Raw genomic sequence first — 26799 nt, forward strand, 5'->3', positions numbered from 1 at the left:
TGAGAGCTGGGCTGGGGGGCTCTCTGACCTTCCTTCGGACTCTCAGATGCTTACAAGGGCCCTCCGAGCAGAGGGTCCCCAGGCCAGAGTCCTTGGCTTCACCACATGGAGAAGAAAGCAAAAAGGAAATGAGGAACATCCCTAAGGAATAAGAAGCCTTAATTCCAAGTTTCAGGAGACAGCTAATTTTCTTAAATGTCCTGACATTTTGCTAACGTTGAACAGGGAGCTCAGGGCACTTTGGAGAGACACCCGTGGAGGCCGCATCTGAGCCTCGGCCGCTGGGACCAGCTGCTTCCAGAGTGGTTCTGCTCCACGTAAGCCCGCGTTAACATTTTAATTTCTCACCACAAAGTTTCGTGGAAGTCTATTTTTAAATGTATAAATATTTATGCACTTATTTAAAAAAATGCTTAGGCAGTCATTTTGTTTCGAGATGCTGGACTGAGCCATCAGCCAACCAAGGTGCACTCGGGCCCCTTGGTGAGGAATCTGCTTCCACGGGAAGTGGGGGCGTCCAGCCAACCACGCGGCCGTGGAGCAGACACGGTGCCCACCAAGCGGCCACAGGATCGGACGTCTCACTGTGACCACTCCTGACATCGCCAGGTGGATGCCTTCGAGCCGTGGAACAGCCTTCAGTGGTAGACTCCTCTTTTCAGAGACTGAAACAGTTAACCACACCGTGGACTTCTCCCTTCCGGTGCCCCCACTGCAAACTCACAGGAAACAGCTAAACCTTAATAAAACAGTGGCTCTATCCTGACCCAGTGATGGATGAGCATGAGTTCATTTATTCGGCAAATATTTATTGAGACTCCACTATGTCAAAGGCCCATACCAGGTGCCGGGCTATGCTATTACACTATTAAATGTTATAACAATTAAATTTTTCTGTGTCTAGAATGGTTTATAACTTACTCAAAGTGCTCTATGCAAAGGACCCCTGAAGCGTGCGGCGAGCTAGCCACAGAGATTTCGTCACTGACTGTAAATCACACAACATAAACAAATAAGAACATTATTTAAATGAGAGGCCCTTTACTTACAGAAACCATATCACAGATATTTTCTTTCAAGATCTAATTAGATTTAAGGCTTCATTTGGGAAACAAGATGAAAATGAACGTCTTCTCCTAAGGGCATCTGGATGGGAGTCAGCCGCGTGCATAATTTTTTTTATCATATAGCAAATTTGCCCAGGTAATAATCAAACAAAAGAGCTCTGTTCTAGCAGGGGAGTAAAGGAAGAAAAAATAAACTGAGCCATGCATTGTGACCATGGACAATCCCGCCAGCACACTCCTGACTGGTCTCACTGACCACCAGCCACGGACCGTGACCGTGGACGATCCCACCAGCACACTCCTGACTGGTCTCACTGACCACCAGCCACGGACCGTGACCGTGGACGATCCCACCAGCACACTCCTGACTGGTCTCACTATTTTTAACCACTATTGGAGGAAAATTAACACTGTTTAATTCAGTGACTCTGAGTATGCTTGGGATGCACAAATTCAAGGAGTGCACTAAAGTTCCTAAAACAAAATACCTTAACATATACACAAGCATGCCTCAGAGTGCTCTGAAATTTAAAACAGAATGAAAGATAAGCTCCACCAACCCTTACAGATGTGCGGTGAGTCACCTGACCCTTCATAGGGCTGCTAAGTATCCAAATGCACAGATGAGCACAGACCAACCTACCCTGCTGAGGCCCGCTTGCTTTGAAAGCGCACAGCTCTGCCCTAAACTTGTTATATTAGGCCCCACTATTTGTCTGAAAATCATAAAAATATAACTGATGTCCACTTTGATTTAAAATACTATATATAATACATAAATACATTATATGAGGAATATATGCTACATATAATATAAAACATATATATTTGTAAAACAGATTGTATGAAGAAGAGAAATGTTAAACAGGAGGGATTATTTATTTTGCAAAAATATTCTTTACTTTAAAGGAATTGCTGGGAAGTTCTTCTGAGCCTTGAGCTCCTGAGGGCATTGAAGCATTGATCTATAGGGCAGTGACTTTTGGACAAAACTCAGAGGGAACTGGTGAGGCAGAGAAAGGTGACCCCCGGAGGAGCCACTGCTGAGCGAGGACCGGGCGGGAGAATCACACGGCCTCTGGGGAGAGGACGTCCAGGGAGCGAGTCCCACCGGCTCTGTGCTGCGTCTGCCCAGGGCTCCGTCCTGCATCCTGGCGGCAGGTGCCTGTGCACAGGCACACTCTCTGTAGCTTTATGCAGGTTACCGGCAGACAGGTGGAGGCGTATTCGTAAGGCAGATCCAGAGAGAGGAGGGCCTTGTGAGGCTCTGTGCACCCAGGTGCTGGTGCCCCTCCTAGCCGCCCCCGACCTGGTCAACTTGGCTCTGGCTTCCCGACCCTGGCCCCGAGCCCCCAGCTCCACATGAGAGCCCTCGCCAGGCCACAAATGTCCCTCTGTCACTTGGCCTGGCCCCCTAACAGCAGTGGTGCATGCCAGACTGCTGGGGACCACCTATTAGGACGTCACTTATGCCCTGTCCTTGGCTCTGAGCGCTCAGCCTGAGCCTGGATGCCTGGGCACAGACCACAGGTATCAGCCACGAGGCACAGTCCTCAGAGCCACCTCCCTGTCCCACAGCTGGGCCTGGGTCAGGTCAGGCTTGGTCACGGGCTACAGAAGATAAAGGAGGGACTCCAAGGGCAGTCCCGGGTAACCGGCCACAGTGACCCACGGAGACCGTGGGCGGCCGTGCCACATTGTCAGCCATGTGCCGGTCTTCACACTGAGCGACGGCCAACCAAAAGGATGAGGTGAGAGGAGTGGCGTTCTCAGCACAGGGGAAGCCCCTCGGGGATGAGGACCGTCTCATCCACAAATCAGGGAGGACAAAGACTGTACCTTCCCCAGATGAGTGCTACATATTTGTGAAAACACAAAAAATCTCTGCGGATTGAAATGTCCAGCTCTGTAAACATTATTATTTGGGGGTTACCAGGGATGTTGGCTGTCACTTAAGTAACGGGGGTACAAGACACTCTGCCCTGTGATCCCTCCGCTGCTGAAGGAGGGTCTGGAACCAGCACAGGTGGGGCTCAAAGGCCCTGGTGGTGCGGTGTCCGCAGGAGGGAGACCTTTCCCCCAAAGGAGGGCAGCCGCTTGGCCCCCAGGGCTCCTGACGCTTTCTCTTTTCCTGACCTCCATGATAGGCATTTTCTACGTTTCCATGTGAGAATTATCTGGCCATATTTGTGCCTAATTATCTCACACCTGAGAGTCCTCACGACTCACAGTATGACGAGACCGCATGAGTGTGTGTGTCCTGCCAGCAGGCTCCAGCTCCCAGAAATGCCCACAGTTTCTGTGTCAGAGTCTACACCGGCACCCACCAAACCAGCACTCCAGCCCGGACGGCCTCCACTCCCAGACCCGCAGCCCCAGCTGCCAGCCCCACGGGGGAAGTGAATGCCCACCCCCTGGGGGGATCCAGGTCTCAGCCAGCCACACAGGCCAAGACCCAGGGACTCCTTCCATGGGTGCCTCTCAACCCAACCCCAGACTCAAATTCTAGCTGCCATCAAAGTCCTACCAGATCTTCCCAGTAAAGGTTTCCATGAGCCATACATTCCTCTTCAGACCACCTCCCCCACCATGTCTGAGACCCTGTACCCCTCCCCTGCCCACTCCCCCCGTGCCCCCTGAGATCCACTCTTAACCGACAGCCAGGGGATTTTATGACCACAGATCTGAGCTCGTCACGCTTGTGCCCGAAACCCTCAAGGGCTTCCCAAGACCCTCCGAATCAATTCCACAACCCGCCTCCTGCTCTTACATGAGCCTCCACTGGCCCTTCACCCCATTTCTCCTGACACACTGCGACCCAGACACGCTGACCTCCTGCCACCAACACAGCTGCCTGCACTCACCTCGGGGCCTTTGCCCAAACTTTCCCTCTCCCCAGACTGCTCTTCTCTTAATTCCTGTTTTTCTGAAACACCACTTCCTCCACAAAGTTTCTACCAACTTCACTCCCCTTCTCTACAGCCTCATGACACCTTCTGTGCAGCACAGAACATAGATTGTGATCACATTCTGAAGGGATTGTTGGATTAATGTCCATCTCCTGGCAAGAACGATGGCTCCTCACACCCCCAAATCCTCCGGGGCCTAGTGTGTCCCAGCTCCCTGCAGAATTGACTACCGGATACATGAGCAAACAAACCACCGAACCTTCCACGTTACATCACATCCAATTTGGCTAACCCACAAGAGGTTAATTCCTCCCAAAGGCTATGTGTTCTCTAGCTGGTGCTAAGAAGACCATTATAAAATTGGGATCTGGGGCTTTTCTAGGACGATTCGTGACAGCCTCGATGAGATTGTCTACAGCACAGAAGCAGCCGAGGAAAGGAGCAGCTGAGCAGAGAGCACAAACGGAGTCTCTGCAGAAATATGGCAAGGCTGTGGGGTCCAGGGGGAGGGGGCACTGCAGACCCACACATCACACACCCAGGTAAGGGGCGAGGGATAGCCCCGGACACCATGACCTGGCAGGGAAGGAGCCCCCTTTCTGCCTCCGGTCTCTCCCCAGTGCCACCACTGCTCAAACCCAGCAGAGGTCAGAGGGCGAGGGGCCCAGATGACGTAGCGCACAGGGGTCAGCCCCCCGGGGCCCACCACGGGGCTGAGGATGTCAGCGAATGGTCTGGAATGCCAAAGAGACTATTAGCAGCCCTTGTGTCATCTGTGCTGTAGGACGAACCCAGGAGGGAGACGGGAGCTGAGGCCTTGCTTAGTGTGGGCCCGACGAGGTGAGTGCGCTGCGCAGGGAGCAGGGAGCAGCGTCGGGGGATGCGCCCGAGGGTCTCTGCATGCAGTCAGCTTTCCCTGACCCATCCAGCACGGTCCACCCACCACGGAGGAGCTCGCTTCTCCTCCCCTTTCCTCTCTTACGAGATAAGAAATGAAACTGGAGACATCTGCGGGCAACTCATGTTCCTTACAAAATGTTCAGTCTCCAAAGCCACCGGACGTTTTGCCAAGCTGTAGTTCTGAGCTAATCAGGTGAACAAACATCACAGCACAAAGGGCGAGCTGAGGGCTGGCCTCCAACACTCTCCCCACAGCCCTCCTCAAGTGCATTAAGACATTTTAGAGCTCACTTGCAAGTTCCAACCTTAAAAACCTGATTATTTATTTATGCCCTTTTTGTCTAAGAAGTTAAATCCCCAAAGCATCTCAATTTAGATCAAAAGCAATTTACCAAACTTCAGCTGGCACACCTGTGCCTATGATTTGTTAATTACCTGCTTAGCATTTCCAGGGCTGTGAGGCAGAGGTGCGCCTCGCTGGCTGCAGGGGAAACCTCTGATATTCCCCTCCTGGAATAGAGCCTTCCAGAACGCCTGAGGTGTTCAGTGGGTGAAGCGATTCCACAGCTATCGAGCCACATGCAGTCCTGCAAATTGCTTTTCTTTTCCAGGGTGAGGAACTCAACACTGAGCAAACAGACACATAAATGAAGCAAAGCTGCTGACATATTTCTTGGCTACCTGATCAAATTATATAATGGCACTAATACATCTTATCAGCGGTGATCTATCACACGCGGGATCATCAAGTACTAGTACCCCATTTCTTTCTCCAGCGCCCTTGGTTTACAATTTGGCATTAGGATATTAGGAATAACAATAATTACTTGCTTTTACATTGCTTCAAACGAAAGAAATCATTAAACGGCACACATGAAAAGATGATCTCATTTCGAAGACGGCTTTGTTAGCTTTGCTTTCTTGCTCTCTTTTCCTTCTTCCTGCACCCCCCCCGCTTCCTTTCCTACCCCCTCACAACATTCTTAACAGTCGTCTGGGTAAGTATCACCCTCTGCAGCAGTAGAAGCAGTGGTGATGAATGCCAAGCAATTAAGAAGACAGGGAGTTTATTATAGCAACACAATGCAAAATGGTTTTTCTGGTTTTTTTATTTTCCAGTTTTCTTGCGAAGAAATGGAAAACATAACCTTTTCTGAGCCCCACCACCCCTGCCAGAAAGAGGCAAAGAAAATGGGGCTCTGCAGTGGGCTGCATCACATGCGAGGACTTTTTAAATCTTAATTCACTCACTGTTTTTTAAGCTAAACACTGAGGGAGTTGAATATGCCCCATGCTTTGAAAACATCTAGAAAATTAAGATCGTAAAACGTATTGGCTTCTGGGAGTAAGTAACAGAGCTATATAGCTCGATGCCTCTGGGCAGTGGCTTTCTGATCCTCTCCTCCCCCCAATAAGTCCCCATCACGCTCTATTTTTATCTCTTCCATGAAACTTGCCACGTTTTAACTTGTGTTATAATTGTAATTATGTCCTAGCTCGTTCATTACGCTGCAAGTCCCTTTAAGGTCAGATCCTATCGCAGATTCCTCTCTGCGTCCCTCCCCCACCCCGCACCCGCCCACGGAAACCACTCAGGACCCACAAAGGCTGCCGGGAGCCGGCCAGCGCCGTTGCCTCTCCCAGGCTTCGCATCTTTCCGGTCTTTTCTCCACTCCTCTCCCGGGAGAGCAGCGCAGTATCTTCTCAGCAGAGCATGTGTCTCCAATGTTGCTTCATGTTCAAACATGGAAAACTCCATCGAAATTGCTTCACAACTATCCCTCTCACTCCAGTCAGTCCTGTGCCAAGATTGTGACGTGTTGATTTAGAAAAAAATGGTACATTCAAGAGAGGGACAAAAAGGTATCCTAGTAGTCACAATTAAATGAACCCTATCCTTAATAACACAACGTGAACAATCTCAAAGAATACAATGAATAATGAATCTAGAGCCCCTGGTCTGTTTCCCTCCGTGGCGCATGACACAGGCAGAGGTTCTTATTCAGGAATTGCAATCCATTTGGATAATGAAGCTAACAAAATCCTGTGTTCGTTGGGTGTCCTAGGACCCGTGAGTGTGTGTGTGCTCAACAGTGCTCAGCTGTGACCTCACTTGTACAATCGGAAGACAGAGGCACGTGTTCATTCAGCTTCATAATAATAGTGCAACGAATGCCGAACAATCCATCATTATCACACTCGAAACACGCAGGAATGAAGTGCGGTGCCGTACGGAGCGCGGGGCTCAAGTTCCCTCTTCAGGTAGAGGCCACCACCTCCACTGACCGGCGGGAGTCAGCGCTCCCCAGGCTGACCCTCGTCGTGCTCCATCCACTGACCGGCCGGAGTCAGCGCTCCCCAGGCTGACCCTCGTCGTGCTCCATCCACTGACCGGCCGGAGTCAGCGCTCCCCAGGCTGACTTGTCACTCTCCCAGGAGAACGTCCATCCTCAATAGACACCCCAGAGTGCCCAACAGTCACGTAATAACCACGGTAACGGGAAGGTAGGGGTGGCGTACGTCCTCTGTCTCAGAGGCTCTCTAGGATCTAACCCACGCGGGGGAACAGTGACCCGTGTGACAGCCACTCAGACACACTCAGGCTCCACAGCCATCCCTCTTGGAGTGTGGCAGCGCGAACGCACCCTGGCCCCTCACTCACCCCCATGGCTGAGCTTCGGGCAGAGTCGGCTTCCTGGCAAGGCGTGTCCAGAGCACATTCCATCTCCCCTCCCAACCTAGAATTACGTTACTCATGGCTGATGACAACAATGAGAGAAATCACGCCATAGGCCAGAAGGCATCCCACCTGCCCCTCCAAAACACCCCGAGACTGAGCTCAAAGTGAGTTAGGGCAGCACCGCCACGAAGGGCTCAGTGCCCCAGCATCCACGTCCCCTGCCTGTCCTGGAGTCACGTGTTTGTGCATTAGTGTCCTAGGGCTGTTGTAACAAATTAACACAAAAACAAGAGAAATGTATCTCGCCCAGTTCTGGAGGACAGATACCCAATATCAAGGTGTCAGCAGGGCTGGTCCCCCCGAAGGCTCTGGGGAAGCATCTACTCCATGCCTCCCTCCTGCTTCTCACGGCTGCCAGCAAGCACTGGCATTGCAGCTCCTCTGTCACCACATGGCCTTCCTCCCGTGTCTCTGTGTCTGTGTCCTTGGGTCCAGAGCCCACCTGGTTAATCCAGGACACTCCCATCTTGAGATCCTTAATTACATCTGCAAAAACCCTTTTTTCTAAATAAGGTCCCATATGGGTGGACATACCGTTTGGGGATGGGAGCCCCGGTCCACCCACCACACACACTCCTTCCCTGAATCCTTACAAACTCTGGTGACTTGTGCCTCATTTCTCCTGCACTCTGCGTGGTGAGTCTAACAAAACTGCAATCTCCCTGAGAGGTGCACGGTCAGCGCCACGGACAGATAACGTTAGTGCTAACCAGCTTTTCCAGTAGAGCATGCTGGTCTTGCCTTTCCAAACTCCTGGAGAACAAGAACAAAGGGTTTTGTTTTTGTTTCCATAGAATAGGCCCCTATCAGGAACTTAATATTTTAAACTTCTCTTGTAATTGTCTGTGGTTAGTTGCATTATTTCCCCGAGATTCGATTTTGTGGATTTGGATCAGGGATAAGAGAGAAGAGCTGAGAGTGGAGAAGTATTATCTTTGCAGACATTGCTGAGCACCTGCCATCCATACACCCTGCAGGAAGCCCAGTTCAGAGGAAGATAAAAGCAGAGTTGGGTCCACAGGAGCTCAGAGTCTAACTGGGAACACAAATCCGTAACAATTCACTATCGATACAACGTGATACATGTAATAATACAACTCTGAGCAGAATGTAAGAGCAGGGCGCAACCCACTCCGTGGACAAAACGAGGGGGTAATGTCTCAGAGGAAATGGCCCTCTTTTGGGTTCAAAGAGAAGGGCATTTAGAACAAAGGACAAGTGGACAAAAAAGTAGAGAGAAATAAAGATTTGGAGATCATGCAGGTATGTGTTGGGGCAGAAAGTGAAGGAAGCAAAGCTTAAAATGCAAATTGAAGCCGGTTTGGAAGTTGCCTTAAATGCCACTTTGAACTTCTGTCCTACAGACAATGGGTGTTCTAAAGCTCCCCACCTCCTGCAGTCGGGGAAGACCCCTGCCCCTGCCAGCATTTCTGCACATAAAAGTGAAAGTTGTGCACTGAAGGACTCCAGGGCTACCATTCACATGACAGTCTGGAAGAATGCCCCCCGCCGGACTGTGCAGTGTTCAATATTGCAACGGTACAGGGCCATCCTGCCCTTCATTCTCTCTTCCCACCCAAGAGCCTTTCGTGTGAGAGGCAGATTTTTGCAGTTAGATATTTGGGGACTGGAATCTAGTACTGGTAATACATCAGAACTAATCAGAATAAAGCATGACAGACTGTCATAAAAGCCTGCTTGGTGATTCATGCTAGCATTTATAACATATAAATAAGTCATGTATAGCATAGCTGTGCAAAAAGCCTGCAATGAGAGAGTAAATAATAAAATGATGAAAGGTTGCCAAACTGGAGTGTGTCTATCAGGGTATTACAGGAATCATTTTAAGGTTTCATTTAAGAAGAGAACATAAGAACAGATTTATGAAATCGAAGGAAGTCCAAGCTGATCACTGGCACAAACTTGAAAGCTAGGCAACGCTGTGTGATGGAGAGAGCTGGAAGCAGTTAGCAGACCCAGGTGACCCAAAGCCAGTGCCCGGCCCTCTTCCGGGGGTCACAACACCCATGAGATAATCAGACGCTGACCATTTTACAGAGTCACTGGGAGGATCTGAAAACTGGGAAAACAGAAGGTGATATAGTCACGTAAATCACAATTTTGTCAGGGGAAAAATGAAAAAGCATGCTAAATTCTTAGGCATTGGAAAGGAAATGAAGAAAGTTACGCATTGTGCAATTTTCCCTTCTCCTGACTCAGACTTCGGCATCTAATATATTGGGAAGATAATTAGCAATAATCCTGCATTAAAAAAAAATAGAGTCAAGAGAGAGCAAGGGATCTGACGTTATCTACAGCTAGAAATGTAGGAGGGGAGGCGGGCTTAATTTTAGGAGGCTTGGGCCAAAGTATTAGCACGTTGCGAGGGTATATTAGTGAGTCTGTACCCATAACAACACTGCCTTCAGCTCATTCAGGTCAGGCAGCTCAATACAAGAAAGATCAACAATTTGGAAGAGGTTCAGAGAAGAACAGAGTAACAACACTATTAAGGGGCTGGTTTCAAGGATTGATTTAGGAAGAAAGATTAAGGATGCTAAGTGTGCACAGCTTCCCTAATCATGGACTAAGTGAAGACAAGATAAACATCATCAGATATTTAATGGGTAGAAGCAGTGAGGATAGAAGGGGATTATTTAGACGAGATTCTCAATTTATGCAACACATTGTAAACTGTTGTACAGAGCTACAGGATGAGGACTTGGCTCAGGGAGAGGAACTGGAAACGAAGTTGAGCTGAAATTGGTTTACAAGGCTCCACTTACTTCCAGAGAAGCCTCTACCCCAGACATTAAAGTGGCTGAAAAGATGAAGTTGATCTTCATTTGTGTAATGATAGGCTGTACTTACACCAACATAAGCCAGCATTTTGGCAGGGAACAAACTGGAATAAACAGATTCAGGCAAACTATCGATTACTCATCCCAGTCCCAGAATTCTGTTCTAGGGAGCCACCATGAAGAAGAGTGGAGCTGCAATTCTACTCCTGTCTCTCAACTAAAAACAGCTCTCAAATGTCTAACTCCTTAACTTACCCCTACTGCCTCCAGGTCGACTGGTATTTTCATTCTATCAAGACCTCATCCACACCATTATTATTATTTATAATCAACATGTTCTACTGGTTCTTTGTTTGCCGTTGCCTCTGGCCATCTTTCAAGGTAATTGGATTTTGTTGCTGTAATGGTGGTGGTGGGTGATGGTGGTGATGGTGGTGATGGTTGATGACAGTGGTGGTAATGGAGTGGTGCTGATGGTGGTGATGGAGGTGGTGATGGGGTGGTGGTGGTGATGGTGGTAGTGGTGGTGATGATGGTGATGATGATGGTGTTGGTGGTAATGGTGGTAGTGGTAGTAGAGATCATGGTGGTGATGATGGTAGTGGTTTCAGTGGTAGTGACTGTGGTGGTAACAGTGATGGTGGTGATGGTGGTCCTAATGGTAGTGGTGATGGAGGTGGTCATGATGGTGGTGATGAAGGTGATTTGATGATGGTAGTGATGGTGGTGATGGTGGACGTGGTGGTGACGGTGGTGGAGGTGATGATGGTGGTGGTGATGGTGGTGATGGTGGAGGTGATGGTGGTCATGGTGGTGATGATGATGGTGATGACGGTGATGGTGGCGATAATTGTGATGGTGGTGGTGATGGTGGCAGTGATGATGGTGATGGTAGTGATGGTGGTGGTGGTGGTGATGGAGGTGGTCATGATGGTGGTGATGATGATAGTGATGGTGGTGGAGGTGATGTTGACAATGACGGTGGTGATGGTAGTGATCACGGTGGTGGTGATGGTGGAGGTGATGGTGTTGGTGATGGAGTTGGTCATGACGATGGTGATGAAGGTGATTTGGTGATGGTGCTGCTGGTGGTGGTGGTGGTGACCTTATAAACTACCTAAGAGGTATATACTAAGCCAGTGCTTTGTTGGGGTCAGTAAGGACAGTGGGTATTTAAAAACTGAGATATATCCCGCCAGAAAACAATGTTCACCAGGAAGACTCGATACCTGCAGCTGTAGGAGGGTTTTACCTGTATCTGATAAATCTGTATAAGTGGTATTGAGCTGCAGATCACATTCTGTTTGTTTTGCTGTTGCTGCTGCTGTTTTGGTTAACACCATGTATTTAGGATCTGTCTCTACCACTTCAGGGATGTGTCACTCACTGTTTACTGCACCACCATGTTCCACAGCATCCATCTGCCACCATGTGACTTAGCCGTCCCCCAAGGGATGGGCCTGCCAGGTTGCCTCCCACTTCCCAACATAACATTCAAAGCTGGAGCAAACATCTCCAACACTAAACATATGGACCTGCGCAAGAGTTTCTCTGGGGCACACCCTGGAGTGGGATGATGGCATCCCCAGATACAGAGTACTTCCTTTTGCTACAGAATCCCAGGTTGCCCTTCCGAATGGTTGCCCCACCTACCTTTCCTCTAAATGTGGGGTAACTCCCATTTCCCCACATCCTTGCTAAACCTTGATATTAAAAGATTGTCCACTTTTTGGTAATTTTATGTCTGTACAACAGTATTACATGATTGTTCTGATTTTTATTTCTCTAATAACTAGAAATCAAGAATATCTGATAATGGTAAGCTTTCCGAGTCAGAGACTGACCAGGAAAATAGAAACCACACTAGGTATTTCAAATGACGGGGATTTAAGTTAAGGAACTGGTTACAAAGTTGTAGGAATGACGGAAGGTTAGTTACTGCAGGAAGCTGCCCCCCGGGAAGGAAGCGTGCGGGCCACGGCTGCGACGCCACCACTGTGGGAACTGCCAAAGGCCTTGGGGGCCCCCAGCCACGGCAGCCGGGCCCTGGCGCTCCTGAAGCCCCAGAGAGCAGACTCCAGCCCTGCCCTGTAACCACAGCCGCCAGAGCCCCCGGGCGGCACAGCCAGAGAACGAGCTCTCGGTGCTGGAGCTCCGAGCTACTCACCGTGGTTGCTGTGGGACGAGCCAGGGACCGGTGGGGCCCAGGGAGGCCGGCCGCAGGGATTCATTCAGACGACCAGAGCGTGGGCCAGCGGCCCTGCTTTGTCCGGCAAGATGATGTCAGGCCGGTATCATCCAGCCTCTAAGAGCTCTCACCTGACCAGTGAATCACTGTGACACTTGACTCATTAGCATCTACTTCCAGCTGGTTCAAATAACCCCCGAAGTCTGGGTGTCCCTGTCTCTCCGGCGCACATTTCCACGGACACATGTCCTCAGGTCCCCGTGGGGAAGCTCAGGTGAAGATGTGTCAGTGACTCCCGTACAAGGATGTGGAGCCCTCCTCAGTGGGACCCAGTCTCCCCATTCCCGAGGCAATGAGCTGGCCCAGGCCTGGCAAATTGCAGGCGATGCCTTAATGACCATTTCTGTTCCCCCAATGAAGGGTTACTGACGAGTACTGATAGCCAGCCGGCCCCCACGCATCTCATTCCTGAGGACAGTGTGACCAAGCAGCCATGCCAAGTTTCCTGCAGTTTGAAGCATTTTTACGGTCACTCCACACCTGCCGCTGTAAGGAGAGCCAGCCATCCCCATCTTGTCTCTGAAGTGAAATACCACCACTTGGGATTTATACCTGGGGACAATGTGGCCCATGGCTTAGGGAGGACAGCATTCTGGGCTTCACAAAGATTCTGCAGCTCTGTCATCTCTGCATTTCTCAGGACCTCAGCGATGGGGTGTCCTCGGGGCCTCTTGGCCGACAAAGGGGAGGGTGAGGAGGAGCCCTGCACACGATGAAGGACTTCCTGTCACCCTAAACCCAGGGCCCAGACTCCCTGGAAACAGACTCTGAGGTGAGGAGTGGTGGTGGAAGGTCGGCCGGGATGTACTTGGCAGATTCGCCGCGAGGGCACAAGGCAGGCAGGCTTGGGCAGAAGGATAAGCAAACCGGCGTTGTGATTGACACGAAGCCCTCATCCAATTTTATGGGCACCTTTGAAGCTGAGTAATCCTTTCAAAATCATCGCAAATGGAGGCAGCAGGGCTGGGCCTTTGCGTCCTCGCATGAACCACCTTCTGGAAGGAAGAGATGTATCTGTGGGCCAGGTGGCTCCCTGCAGCTGCAGGTGATTCTCAGTGAGGCACCCCTGGGAGCCCAAGCTGCCGCTGATCACCGTGAAGGACGGGCTCTGGGCAAAACCCTGCAAGGACCCTTGCAGCCCCCCGCCCCCACTTTACCCCAGGGAGGCCCTGCCATCCCCACCTTGGGGCTGGAGGACACGGTCAATGTGCTGCCCGTGAGCCACCGTGTCTCCTTCTAAGAAACACCTAAACTACATATATCCTTTGTCCATTTTTCTAGTTGGGTTCAAGTCCTTTTCTTATTAATTTACAGGAGTTCCTAATATAGTCTATGTAGTTTGGACATTACAAATATCTTCCACTTTCCTACCCACCCGAAAATGTTATTAATGATGCTCTTCACTGAAGAGAAGTCTTTAATTGGGAGGCAACCACTCCAAAATTCTTCCACCTTAAGGCCTTGGGTCTTCTGAAATGTCTCCCACCTCCAGATCACAAAGATATTCCACTGCATCTTCCTCTGTTAATTTTATCTTTTTTTTTTCTTTTTTTTAATTTGCACAGTTTGACTCTATACATTGTATGAAGTGGGGTCTAATAGTCCTTCCCATTCAGTGAGTCAGTTTTCCCCAACCGTCTTTGAAGAGCCCGTCCTCGGCCTGGGTTTGGTTATCAGTTCAGGCACCAGCGCCAAGGTCTCCCTTTGGTTCAGTTTGGTTGGGTGTTCTGTGTTTACTGTTGACTTTACTATACCTTAATATGTGGCAGGGGATGGTTCCTGTTTGAGCTCCCAGACATTTCTAGGTTATTTGTGCACCTTTATTTTTCCAAATAAATCCATTTCTTGAGTTCCTGAAGACAATCTTGCTGGAATTTTTATTGAAATTACAGTGAACTTACTGATTAATTTGGGACAAACTAACATCTTTGCAATGCTAAACTGTTCCATCCATGAGCATGATGTATCTTCCCATTAATCAAAATCTCCTTTTCTGTTCCGTAACAGAGTTTTTTAAATTTTCTTACAAAGGTCTCCTGGATTTTTTGTCGGGTTAAGTTTTCCGTACTGAACGGCTGTGTAACTATTCTCAAGAGGCTTTATTTCCACCACAGAATCCAGCTGTCCGTTGATGAGGGAAAATGCAGCAGACAACTATGGGGTAAGCTGGAGTCCAGCTTCCCCACTAGCCTCTCCTGTGGTTTCAACAACTGACCTGCTGATTCCGCTACGTTCTCTATAGCTACTTGCATTGTATGAAAAATGCCCATCTGGTCTCTGTTCTTCTCACCTCTATGCCCTGTGTCCTTCCTTGTATTGACTTTTCTTGTCCTGTTTCTTTGACCAGGATATATGTTGGAAATTAGCAGGGATAGTGGCCACGCACGTCTGGATCCTCATCATAAGGAAATTCTCTAAGGCTTCTCCATAAAACACATTGCTTACTGGTCACTTTTGTTTATACAACCTTATAAAGTCAAGGAAATTTCTTTATAGCCCTAATCTCTGAGAAGTTTCTTCATAAGTAAATGTCGGACGTCATCAAATGTGTTTTAACACTGCGTCTACTGAGGTTAACTGTATGACTTTTTCTCCCTCAGTGCATTAATGTAGTGAATTACAGAGAAATTTCCAGGGATGAGACAGACACTCCTGTTCTCCTGCAATGAGCCATGCTTAGCATAACGCATCTGTAATACACTTCCGAATTAAGTAAATGTAATACTCTCTACACACAGGTATATTAGCAGAGGAGGCTTAGATTTCTCACTTCCTCTAAGCTCCCAGAGTCCTTGGACTTGCTCCTTCTGCCTAGAGCGATCTGCCCTCCTCGTCACATAGCGGTTCCTCCTGGACACAAGATCTGGTCTCGCATGTCACGTCCCCACGGAGGCCTTCCCTCACGACCCAAAGCTCTGCCAGTCACCCGCTATCACCGATTACTATGTGAAATGGTTATTCACTGCTTACTAATTGTTGACCTCTCCCAAAAGAACTGTATGGAGAGCATGAACGTTCCCTGCCTTCTGTGCTTCTGTACGCCCACTGCCCAGAACACGTTCTGGAATACAACAGACAATCCATCAATATCTAAGTTAATAAGTGGATGCAGCACGGGGACTCGATGAGCTGATGTTGTAAGCTGCGTCAGGCGTAGATCATGCCAGTATGTAAGGGACCACCTGAAGAACACTGTGAGAAGCTACAAACCCTACAAAGGCTAAAGGACACTCACATTCAGGTGTGTGGGACTGGGCGAGACAGAGAGAGGAGAGAGCTTGTTTAAAATCAGAAAACCAGAGGTGCCTGGGGGGCTCAGTCATTAAGTGTCTGCCTTTGGCTCAGGTCATGATCCCGGGGTCCTGGGATTGAGCCCCGCATCGGGCTCCCTGCTCCGCGGGAAGCCTGCTTCTCCCTCTCTCTCTCTCTCTGCTTCTCCCTCTCCCACTGCCCCGGCTTGTGTTCCCTCTCTCGCTGGGTCTCTCTCTGTCAAATAAATAAATAAAATCTTGAAAAAAAATCAGAAAACCACAGGCAGGCATGCAGGCCACTAAAGATGTCTTCCTCTAACAAACGTCACTTAGCAAATCTTGAAGAATCCATGCAGAAAGCAGACATCCATGCACATTTCTGAGCCTTCAGTCTGCACATAGCAGCCTGGGGAAAGAGATATATAAACCGAATTCCCCAATCTTCAGAGCTGGAATTTTGCTGGGGAAAAGCATCCAGCAAACAGACAAATAGCAGGACAGTGTAGTGTACAAACTGTCCCGGTCACTAATGGGAGAGGAAATAAGGGATCTGGGGATGACCAAGAAGCCCCCAATGCGGCTCCTAAAGGCGGGGCGGTTGGAGGACGTGGGGCTGGCAACGTGGCCAAGGGAACAGGCCTGGAGTGAGAAGTGGGGACGTTCCCAGGTCAGAGGGGAGGCTGGGAACGTGAGATGGGTGCCCCAGCCTCACGCACACACCGGCAGAACACCCATTCTTTGCTGAGCAGGCCTCCTGCAGGAGGGTGGAGGCGTGAGTGGCTGTAGGCAGCTTCCGTGCTGGTCGGGTTTTATCACCACGCCAGATTACTACAGCGTGTCAGCCCGAGGACCCCAGCTGTGCCCTGCAGTGGCAAACCCCACAGCTCGCTCAAGTGGAAGACGGGTCCCCTCCCGTTGGGTGGAAGGGCCCCGAGAAGGGGAGTATCATAAGAGGGTAAAGCCCTCGTGCAGATGTGGGCGTCATATTGAGATTTCTCTCCAAAGGGGCTGCATTTGGTCATTCCTGCTCTGGACCTTTTTCCAGAGACGAGAAAGGGACCAGTTGTTAGACTAGCTAACTGTGGTCAAGGTAACTCCCTAATTTGGAGGAAGGGTTGGAAAAGCTCCCACTTCCTTTGTTACCCACTGGAATGGGGTCTTCAGTCTGCCGTCACCTGTGTGAACCAATGGACTTAAGATAGTCACCAGCTGTACGTCACCAACCTCGCTAAAAATTGAACATCCTTGGGCTGCTAGGAAAACGTCTCACTTTTCCACAGCTTGTGTGCTTCCCGTAGATGCTAAGACTGTGACCTTTAAACCCCACGAACACCGTTCTTCCCGCAGTCCAGTATACTCTGCCCCTCCTTGCGGCTCAGATCACGTCATCTACTCATACTTCTTGTGGTTCTAGGAAGTATATCCTAACGTGCAGGAGTGAAAGCCCTACCGTGTCCAGGTTTGCCCTCTGCTTATCCTTAAACTTGCGAGGTCCACACACGCCGGCTTCCTCCGTTCAGCGTCGGAAGGACAAGCAGCACGGTGGCTGCAAGAACCAGCACGAGGCAGGCCCATGGGTCTTCAGGAGGCTAGTGCTGCTTTTCTGCACCAGCGTTCCTTTCTCTGCTTTCATATCTGGGGCAACCTGCTGCCCCCCTGCACTCCAACGCCCGGCACCCCTGTCGGGGGAAAGACCTACCCATCGTGTTCGCCCTCCTGTGTGTGAATCTCCAATAGCATCATTTAAGCTTATTTCCATGTATGGTGTTAAGTCAAGACCAAATGAAGATCTTTAGAGGCCTTAAGCACCCCCAGAAGATTGCTACCCCCATATTTAATTCAACAAAAACACTATTATTCCCCAAAACTGGGTATAAACTAATTCAAGTTTTGATTCTTCTTGACAATTTCTTCAGTGCTTTAAAAAAATAAATAAATAATCTCTTTCCAGGACCATGTTTGCCCTCCTGATTTGGGAGCTTCTGTTTAGCTCATACCTAATCCCTGGTGAGACGACCCAGGGCTGGATGGAGGACCTCATCCCTTCACAAGGAGTTCCAGCGGCCGCCAACGCTTTCCTCCAGCTGAGCCAGGCACTGTCCGGGGCGCCAGAGTCCCCTCTGACTGTGATTCAGAAGGCCCTGGACCTATGGAAATCATTCCAGAAACCCCAAAATGAATCCACGGTAATCCAGAACCTAAGTCAAACCTCGGGAAATAGATAAGGTGAAAGGAGTTGCAACCGCGGTTGCTGCCGCGGATCCTCAGTGTCACTGACAGGGACGTGGCTGCACAGTGGTCGGCCACAGTGCACCTGGGGAGGCATGCTGCACGGGCAACGGGCGTCTACACCTCCAGCACAGACTGGCCACTGCACTGAGCACTGTTCCCAGTCACAGGCCCTACGGCGCTGGCTCTCACACCCTGTGGCGGGTCCCAGCTAGGCCCCCCCCCCCGTGCAGACAAGGAAACTGAGGCTCAGTGACTGTCCAAGGGCCAAGAGCAGGCTGACCCTGAGCTTAGAAGCACATTCCAAGTCACCTCCCCTCCAAGCGGGCCCGGGCTCCTCCTATGTTCCTTATCAAAACGAAATTCAACCAGGAAGGCAAACACACACCTGTGTGATTTTGGACCCATAACAGCACTGCATTCGCACTGATATTCAGCGTGCTGGTTTCTATTACCAACAAGGCAGTGAGGGAAAGTCCTGCCCAGGGTTTCTGGGCTCGGGGGCTTAAAACAAGCCCATCCTTTTTAATGGCCCATGGTTATCAAATCAGCATGAGGGGAGAAAGGCTCATGGTTTTGCTCTCACTTCTTTTGGGTCACATTCAGTACCAGGTCATTGGGCGGACTGCACACAGTGTGGGGGAGGCCCCCTTGTTGACCTGAAGATTCACCCAGACATTCTTAAAATCCATCTGGTGGATTGAATCACCTGAAGCATCACATGGACACTGCGGATCTAAATCAAGGCCAGATTACCAAAAGTAATTACACCTAGTAAAGTCATATAATCTCTTCATACCAGTGTAAAAGTAGCTAATCCGAGATTATGGAAACCACTGCAGAACTTTCTTGGTGATATTGTGATTTTTGTGGGACTTTGTGTGTGTGTGTGTGTGTGTGTGAAATTTATGTGCTTATTAAGTGTTTTAAATGCCAGGGGAGAAAAATAACAGCAATAACATGATCCAGAGGTTACCAGTGGAAACCCACAGAGCCAATCCTAGAGGGCCGTCTGCCCAGAAAGAGGAACATGCTGAGTATTTGCAGATGTGCAGGTGGAGCTGAGAACAGTAGTTCCCCAAACTGGAAAGGTGGGTCTGTTTCTGCTCCCTCACTACTGACCGGACCCGGGTAGTGAGGGTTTCATACTGTTGAATGAACAAATGGGGGGTTCAGCAGAGACTTCACATGCACTAAGAGCCCTCGTCACCTTGCCCAGGCTGTGGAGGGAGAACCACCCCAGGAAGTCTGGCTCCCCCTGGGAAGGGCATGTGCTCTGTGCCTTGCCCTCCCACACTCACAGAGCTGTGGTGAGCACAGCTGGCCTGCCCATGGCAGCCGGGTGCACTGAGGACCACAGCTGGACAGAGAAAGAACACGACAGTGATGGGTTCACACCAAGGCCTTGCCCTTTGGACCGAATCATGGGCCGACCTGGGGGCCGCTAACTTGGCTCCTCCAGGATGACACCCTCCCGCTTGAGATGTCCAGTTCAGAATGGTGAGATCTTCGCGGGTTTGTAGGTGAATTGTATGGCGCTTAGTCCAAAGTGTTATTAGCTGAAATGCCTTCATGCTCTCCACTCTGTTTTTAATGGGTATTTCCAGGCCGCAAAAACACATGGCAACTGGCAATGGAGGCTAAGAGAGGAGCCACAACAGGAGTGGACAGTGAGACAGGAGGCCAAGGAGTGAGCAGAAAGGACCAGGAGCTGCTCTCCGGCCCCTCGGAGCACCCAGGGTGTGGGCAGGATGACAGCGTGACAGCGGGGGAGCTGAGGGTCCGGAGGGGCTGCAGGAAAAAGGCAACCGGCATTAAGGACCCTGGGATGCAGGCAGTGGCGTCTGCCATGGACTCAGCTGCTGTGGGCCCGTGAAGCTGGGAGTGATGGGCTGGGCCCCGACAGAGCAAACCCAGCTTTGACGTTCGCCAGGCGCCCTGCAGCCCTGGCCGAGGGAGCACAGGGCAGGACACGGCTCCGCGCTCAAGAAGCAGACCTTTTAGCGGGAGAGGTTCAGGACTGGGTGTGGGGTGCTGACTACAGGGGATGTAGGAGTGATGAAGCTCCAGATCTGTGTGGCGTAAAATTAAAAGTTAACTTATGGGACAAAAAGGCATCCACCAGACATTTAGGGAAGGATGACATTCTAGACAGAAGGAGGAGAGGCATTCCGGGAGCAGAAACAACACAAATAAGGATGGAATGGGAAGAACCTGGTCTGGTGGGTGAAGATGGAAGCCAAGCTCATGGTGGGGGAGAGGGAGGAGCTCAAGGAGGAAGGGAGGGGGAGGGGAGGGGCTGGTAAGCCTAGGGAGGGGAGGGGGGGGCGGCTGCAGGCAGCGAGCGCCGGAGAAGGACAGGCAGAGAAGCACCAGCAGGAAGGTGCCGCTGGGTGTGGAGACTGGTCACCAACATCAGGAAGTGTTAGTTGGGATCCTGGACGAGACTCTGACTCTTTCAAGGCCTGGCTGTGCTCAGCAGAGGAGGGCAACTGGCTGGACATGGCCCGGCTGAGAGCCCCAGGAGCAACACCGTGGGGCTGGGCCCCTCCTCCCAGGACCTCAGGCCTGCACAGTCGCAGGCCAGCAGCGCGGAGTTTGTGTGGTGACCTGAAAATGAGGAGGATGGGCAGAGGGCACTGCAGGGAAAATGTCTGTGTTGCTCTAAAACCTTGAATCCAAGGGTGCGTGACTTTCGGGAACTCTTAATGACTGGGAAGAGATGCTTGCTAAGATCTTGAAATTACAATATCAAGAAACAGAAGAATCAGAAAATTATTAATATATGCCCCGCGAGCTCATCATCCCAGACCCCACCGTGTCATACTCACATGGGCCAGTCCCTGCCCCTGCATTTATCTTCAGCCTGGTCACTGGGGGGACGGCGGTTCTGCTCCTCATATTGCGGTCCGCACCCTGTGCGCTAAATGCCAGACCCCGCCGCATGATTATGGCCCTGAAAAGTGCCCTTCTTCTCAGGACCTGAATAGTCCCCCCGCCTGCCCAAATTCCAGCCACGGCTGCTGTTGGGTCTGCCCACAAGCACCTGCCCCGCTTGGAAAGTGTCTGTTCTGTGGACCCCATGACTCCCCACCTCCACCCTGAAGCCAGGCCCCACAGCTCCCAAAAGAAAGACAATTGTTTAAGTCTCCATTTATAAAACCAATCACTGAACAGATATTTACAGGCACCATCTTAGAGATACACAAGACGTTCTTCTGGGCGCTTAAAGTTGGAAAACATAAGAAAACCACATTTCAGATAATAATATACAGGGACACCATAGGACTTCAGAGGAAGGGGAGGGAGAATTTCAGAAAGATCTTAGAAGAAATTCTGAAGTCAAGGATGGGATAGGTTTTGGGGAGGTGGGGAAAAGTAAGAGTTTTTAGCAAAAAAAAATCCCATTGGGGCGCCTGGGTGGCTCAGTTGGTTAAGCAACTGCCTTCGGCTCAGGTCATGATCCTGGAGTCCCGGGATCGAGTCCCACATCGGGCTCCCTGCTCAGCGGGGAGTCTGCTTCTCCCTCTGACCCTCCCCCCTCTCATGTGCTCTCTCTCTCTCTCATTCTCTCTCTCTCAAATAAATAAATAAAATCTTTAAAAAAAAAAAAATCCCATTTATAGCCACGGACTCAAAAGCTCAGGACGTGTTCTGAGAGCCCAGCAGGTCACCCAACACACACAGAGGGTTGCCGGGGGGCAGGCATGATTCCAGGGACCCGCAAACCTCCGCAGACAAACAAGGACCTTCATGCTGGCCCAGACTCCGACCAGTGACCAGTGAGGGAGAAGCAGGTCACAGAGAAGGGCCCCGGGGGGAGGGCAGGTTACAGGCAGAGCAGAAGGCCCACCGGAGCAAGCCCCAGCTCCGCTGGCTCAGGCACTGGAATTCTGATCAGAAATGCGAGGGGCCTGGCCCCGCCCTTCGGTGCTCCCGGCAAACTGTGGCCTGGGCGCTGAACTTTAGGGCCTCCATCTCCTTGCCCCTAAAAGCAGGGGTAGGACCAGATCTCACTCAAGAATTCCATGATGGTGATTACAGCTTGATTTTCAAATAAAATTTCTGGGGTGAGCAGGAAAAACCAATCTAGATAGCTGTTCATTTGGGTTCCATTTATAAGTGGCAATTGTGTTCATTTTTCTCATTTTGGTGATGAAAACTCAGTCTGGGTTTGCAGACCTTCCCTTGTATTCAAATCTGGTTTTACATGTCATCCAGGAGTGGCAGGCACACCCTGTGTGCCTGAGGTCTGGAAAAGACTGAAAGCCCCCCAAATAATTTCTGTCCTCGAACTCCTGTGTTAGAGCCCGGTGGGGTGGACGAGCTCCTGAAGATGCGTTTGCTGTTCAGTAAGTGTTCCCAGACAGGGAAGCAGGGGTCAGGCACTAACTAGCCAGCACTGAGTTGTCAGATAGGATGACAGTCTGGGAAAGACAGGAACAGAGAAGCGGGAGAACAGGCGGCTTGGGGGTGGGAGGGCGTGGCTGAGCTTTCTTCTTGCTGAGTAACACTCGCCCTGCTGCTCCATCTTTTTCTGCTTCTGCCCTACGTCTCAAACCAAAAGCTCCCTGCGAAGCAGCAAAGACCCAGGAAGACTGTTAAGTGTCCCAAACACATCCGAGGTCCAATGTCTTCCTCTAGTGTGACTGGGACAGGGGAGTCTTCAAGCAGCAGGTATGGGCTCCGTCCAGGCAGGTGAGGGATTGGAATTCGTGAGGCCCTCTGGCAGGTATCAGGGTGCAGTCGTAAAGAGATAATTCAGGCACTGAAGGATGGAAGTTCAAAGCCAGTGACACAGAGAGAAATCTGAGATACCGAGTTCAAAGTCGACAGCAGCAAGAACAAATTGCTGCTGCGTCTCGAGCTGTGAATGAGGGCTCCTTGCAAGGCTCCACCCGCATCTCAGGGCCGGGGCGGGGCTGCGTGGTCGGTGCGGGCTGGCTTTGAAGTCCCCGCAGATGACTGTGAGGGCGCGGACCCAGCAGGCGGGGGCCCCCGCAGGAGCAGACAGCATCAAAGCCCAACGTGCGGGCTCCACCGTTTGCTCAGGGTTGGGCCTATCTCCAGTTACAGCCACATAATCCACTGTGTTCACCACTGTTTGCTTAGGTTTAACGCGGAGTTAGAATTCTGGTTTTGTTTCTCACTTAGGAAAAAAAATAGCTTTGTACAGCGAGCTTACTAAATAAAACTTTGAGAACTCTGTTCGCCCTCCTAGGATGACTTCTGGCCTGCAATCTGATCCCCGGCAGGTTACTGTTGGTGTATAGAATTTCCAGGAGACTGGAAGACATTCGGAAGACATTCTTACGAATAGTAGCCTGCCCTGGGAACCACAGAGGCGCTGAGAGTTTGGGGCAGCCCGACGGCCACAGCACCCCGTTGCTCTCCCAGGAAACACGGGGCAGTGCCCGGAGGGAAGGAGGCACTGCGTTGGGTCCTGGGATGGAGAAAGATGTGTAACTGCATTCTCCACCCTTGAAGACTTAGAAGGTCATGAAACTGCACGGAGAATTCCGCCCATTGAGTTTTCAGACTTTTTTCCAGCTGACGGAATGCCATCAGCTTAGTTAAGAAAAGCCAAGAGCCCCAACTAGAACTTTGAGAACAAATGCGGTGGGCCAGGGCCAGCCCCACGTAGACAGAGCACAACACTGCCACGGGGCGTGGACAGCACTCTTCCCGAGAGGTGCTTTGCATGGTGGCATCTGCAGCGAGAGAGGTGAGTCCTGCGTGCACATGTCTGGGCCTCCTGAATGCAGGGCACTGGCCACATGGGCGTGTGTTCCAGCACCTGGGACAATGTGTGTTCGCACTCACCCCCCCAGCTGAGGTCACGTGAGCGTGCGACCAAGTTAGAGCACCCCGGCAGGAGTTCTCCTCTTCAGACCCAAACCCTTGTACTCACCCTGGACTGAAGTACTTGTAGAAGGATGGGCCACCGTCCCCCAAAATGATGGGCTACATCACATTAGTGATCTTGCTCCCTGTATTATCTTATAATAAACCATATATTTCTGTGAAAGAAAATTTGAGACACTCTAGTGTGTGAGGCGTACGACACAGCCTCTCTCCACAATTGGTTGTTGACTGTGTCCTGATCTATCCACCACTGAGTCAGAAAATGACAGGAAGAGAGAGAATCACAGACACTGCTCTCGTCCCCACATGCTCCCATCATCGAGTTGAGAAGCAAGATAGTCCCACTGAGAAATAGATTATGTGCCAGAATGGCTCCAAACTGGCAAAACACAGTGCTCTGAGGTTTCAGGGGGCGGGGTTGTCAACACAGGCTGCACTGAGCAAAGACCATCCGGAAGCTCCTGGACGACTCGAGAGTTACAGCAGGTACAGGTGACATGGGGTTCTCGTGACGCAATCTAAAATAGGAAAACAGCTAAAGCAAGGATGGGAGGGTGGGTGTGGGGGAGGGCTGCCGGCGTGGGGGGGACCGGGCCCTGGATGAATAGCAGCCTCTGCAGACACCACCGTGGCCCACACTGGTCCCCGTCATGCCCACACCACTGACACGGATGAACTTCAGATGCATCCTTGGCCTCAGAGCTCACGTAATCAAGCACGAGTGAGTGCTGGGTGAGTGTAGAGAAATCACAGAAATCACGGCCACCGGAGTGTGGAGCGCATGCAGGAGGCCCACACAGGCAGACCCCGCCCTAGGGAGCAGTGGGTTTCCCCGGGGACATGGGAGAGGTGGACGAGAGAAGGGAACAGCTCGAGGGAGCAGGGACGGGGAGGTGCAGGTGCAAAGACAGAGCACAGCAGGAACAAATGCAACGATTCTTCCAAGTCTGAGCCTTTTTCTAGCCACTGCCAAGGGACAAGTCAACATTCCCATGCTGTACCCTACTGGTCCATGAGATGGCTCAGGATTTTGCCAGAAATGCTCAAGTTATAGCACAACCTGTCCTAGCCTTGTGTGCAGAGGACTTACGTAGTATTCGCATCTGCAAACTGGCACCCCTCCCACACACATCTCAGCCAGGGAACACCTTCCTATTGCTTGTGCAGGACAAGGACACCGGGCTCCTTCTTGGCATTCCTCTCTCATGGCCAATGCCTAATCCATCCACGCACATAGGGCTTCACACTCGGAGCACAGCTGGGCCCAGTGCGGTGCAGCCCCTCCATGGCCACGCTCACAGCCACGCTCACGGCCGTGCTCACAGCCACGCTCACGGCCACGCTCGTGGCCGTCCTCACAGCTGTGCTCACAGCCACGCTCACGGGGCACGCTCACGGCTACGCTCACGGCCGCGCTCACAGCCACGCTCACGGCCGTGCTCACGGCCACGCTCACGGCCACACTCACGGCCACGCTCACGGCTGTGCTCGCGGCCACGCTCACGGCCACGCTCACGGCTGTGCTCACAGCCACACTCACGGCCACGCTCACGGCCATGCTCACAGCTACGCTCACGGCCGTGCTCACAGCCACGCTCACGGCCACGCTCGCGGCCGTGCTCCCCTGAGGCCTGTGCGCTTCTGCCCTGGGCCCGACGATCTTGTTTCACAGAGAATCCACATTACCAAACTGCAGAAGACAATGGGGGTTGTTGGGGACATGAGAAGTCAGAGCCAGTGTGCTGCTAGTGGCGGCAGGCAGTGTGGCTGTGGTGGACCACAGGCCAGCCCCTCACAGAATTGAACACAGAGCTGCATGGGCTGCAGGAGCCCCACTTCTGGGTGGATCCACAGAAGAAAGCGGGGGCTCACACCCACGCTCACAGCAGCCATATGCCCAGTAGCCAAAAGGTGGAAACAACACAAATGGACAAGTTGTTTAAGCACATTTTGTTTCTCCCGAGAACGGAACAGTATTCAGGCTTCACAAGTAGGGCCATCCTGACACCTGCTCCCACACGGATGAACCTGGAGAGCATCATGCTGAAGGGAAGCCAGTCACAAAGGGGCCAGTGCTGTGTGATTCCTCGAACGTGGTCGAGGGGGTCAGACTCGAAGGGGCAGAGGTCAGACTCGAAGGGGCAGAGAGCGGAGGGAAGGGCTGGGGCGGGGGGCACTTCGTGTTTCCTGGGGACAGAGTTCCAGTTCTACACAATGAGAGGGTCCTGGAGCTGCTGGTGGTGGTGGTGGCCCAGCGAGGTGGGTGTGTTCACTTAGAGATGACCGAACAGGTCAGGTTTATCGTTCGGGTATTTTACCACAATAAAGAGAGAGAGAGAGAAGCCAGAGTAACGGCTTTCAGACGTGGATCCGACCTGCCACTCCTCCGCGTGCAGCCCTCTAATGGCTCCTGTCCTGTCTTGGGTCATCTGCTCCTGATGCCCTGCTCGTCCCCATGGCCCCTGGCACCTGCAGGCCCGGGATGCCTCTGTGGCACCCCCCCCCCAATGGCACAACCCCGTCTGGCTTCTCTCCACAGCACTTTCCACCACTGACATAGCAGGGATCTTACTTACTTGCTCATCTATTATCTGTGTCCTGAAATGAGAGTATGAGTCCTATTAGGGATGGATTTCTCCTCTCTTATCCCAAACACCCAGAACAGTGCCTGGCACACAGTAGGCAGTCAACACCTAACTCCTACATCTGTCGAGTGAGGGAAGGAATGAATGAATACGTCAAGCTTAATTAAGTCAAGGAGAGAAGGCATATTTTCTTTAAAATATTTG

Source organism: Eumetopias jubatus, unplaced genomic scaffold (assembly GCF_037043125.1).
Source record: "Eumetopias jubatus isolate StellerSeaLion01/CBP00866 unplaced genomic scaffold, mEumJub1_p1.0 scaffold_14, whole genome shotgun sequence".
Classification (NCBI taxonomy): Eukaryota; Metazoa; Chordata; class Mammalia; order Carnivora; family Otariidae; genus Eumetopias; species Eumetopias jubatus.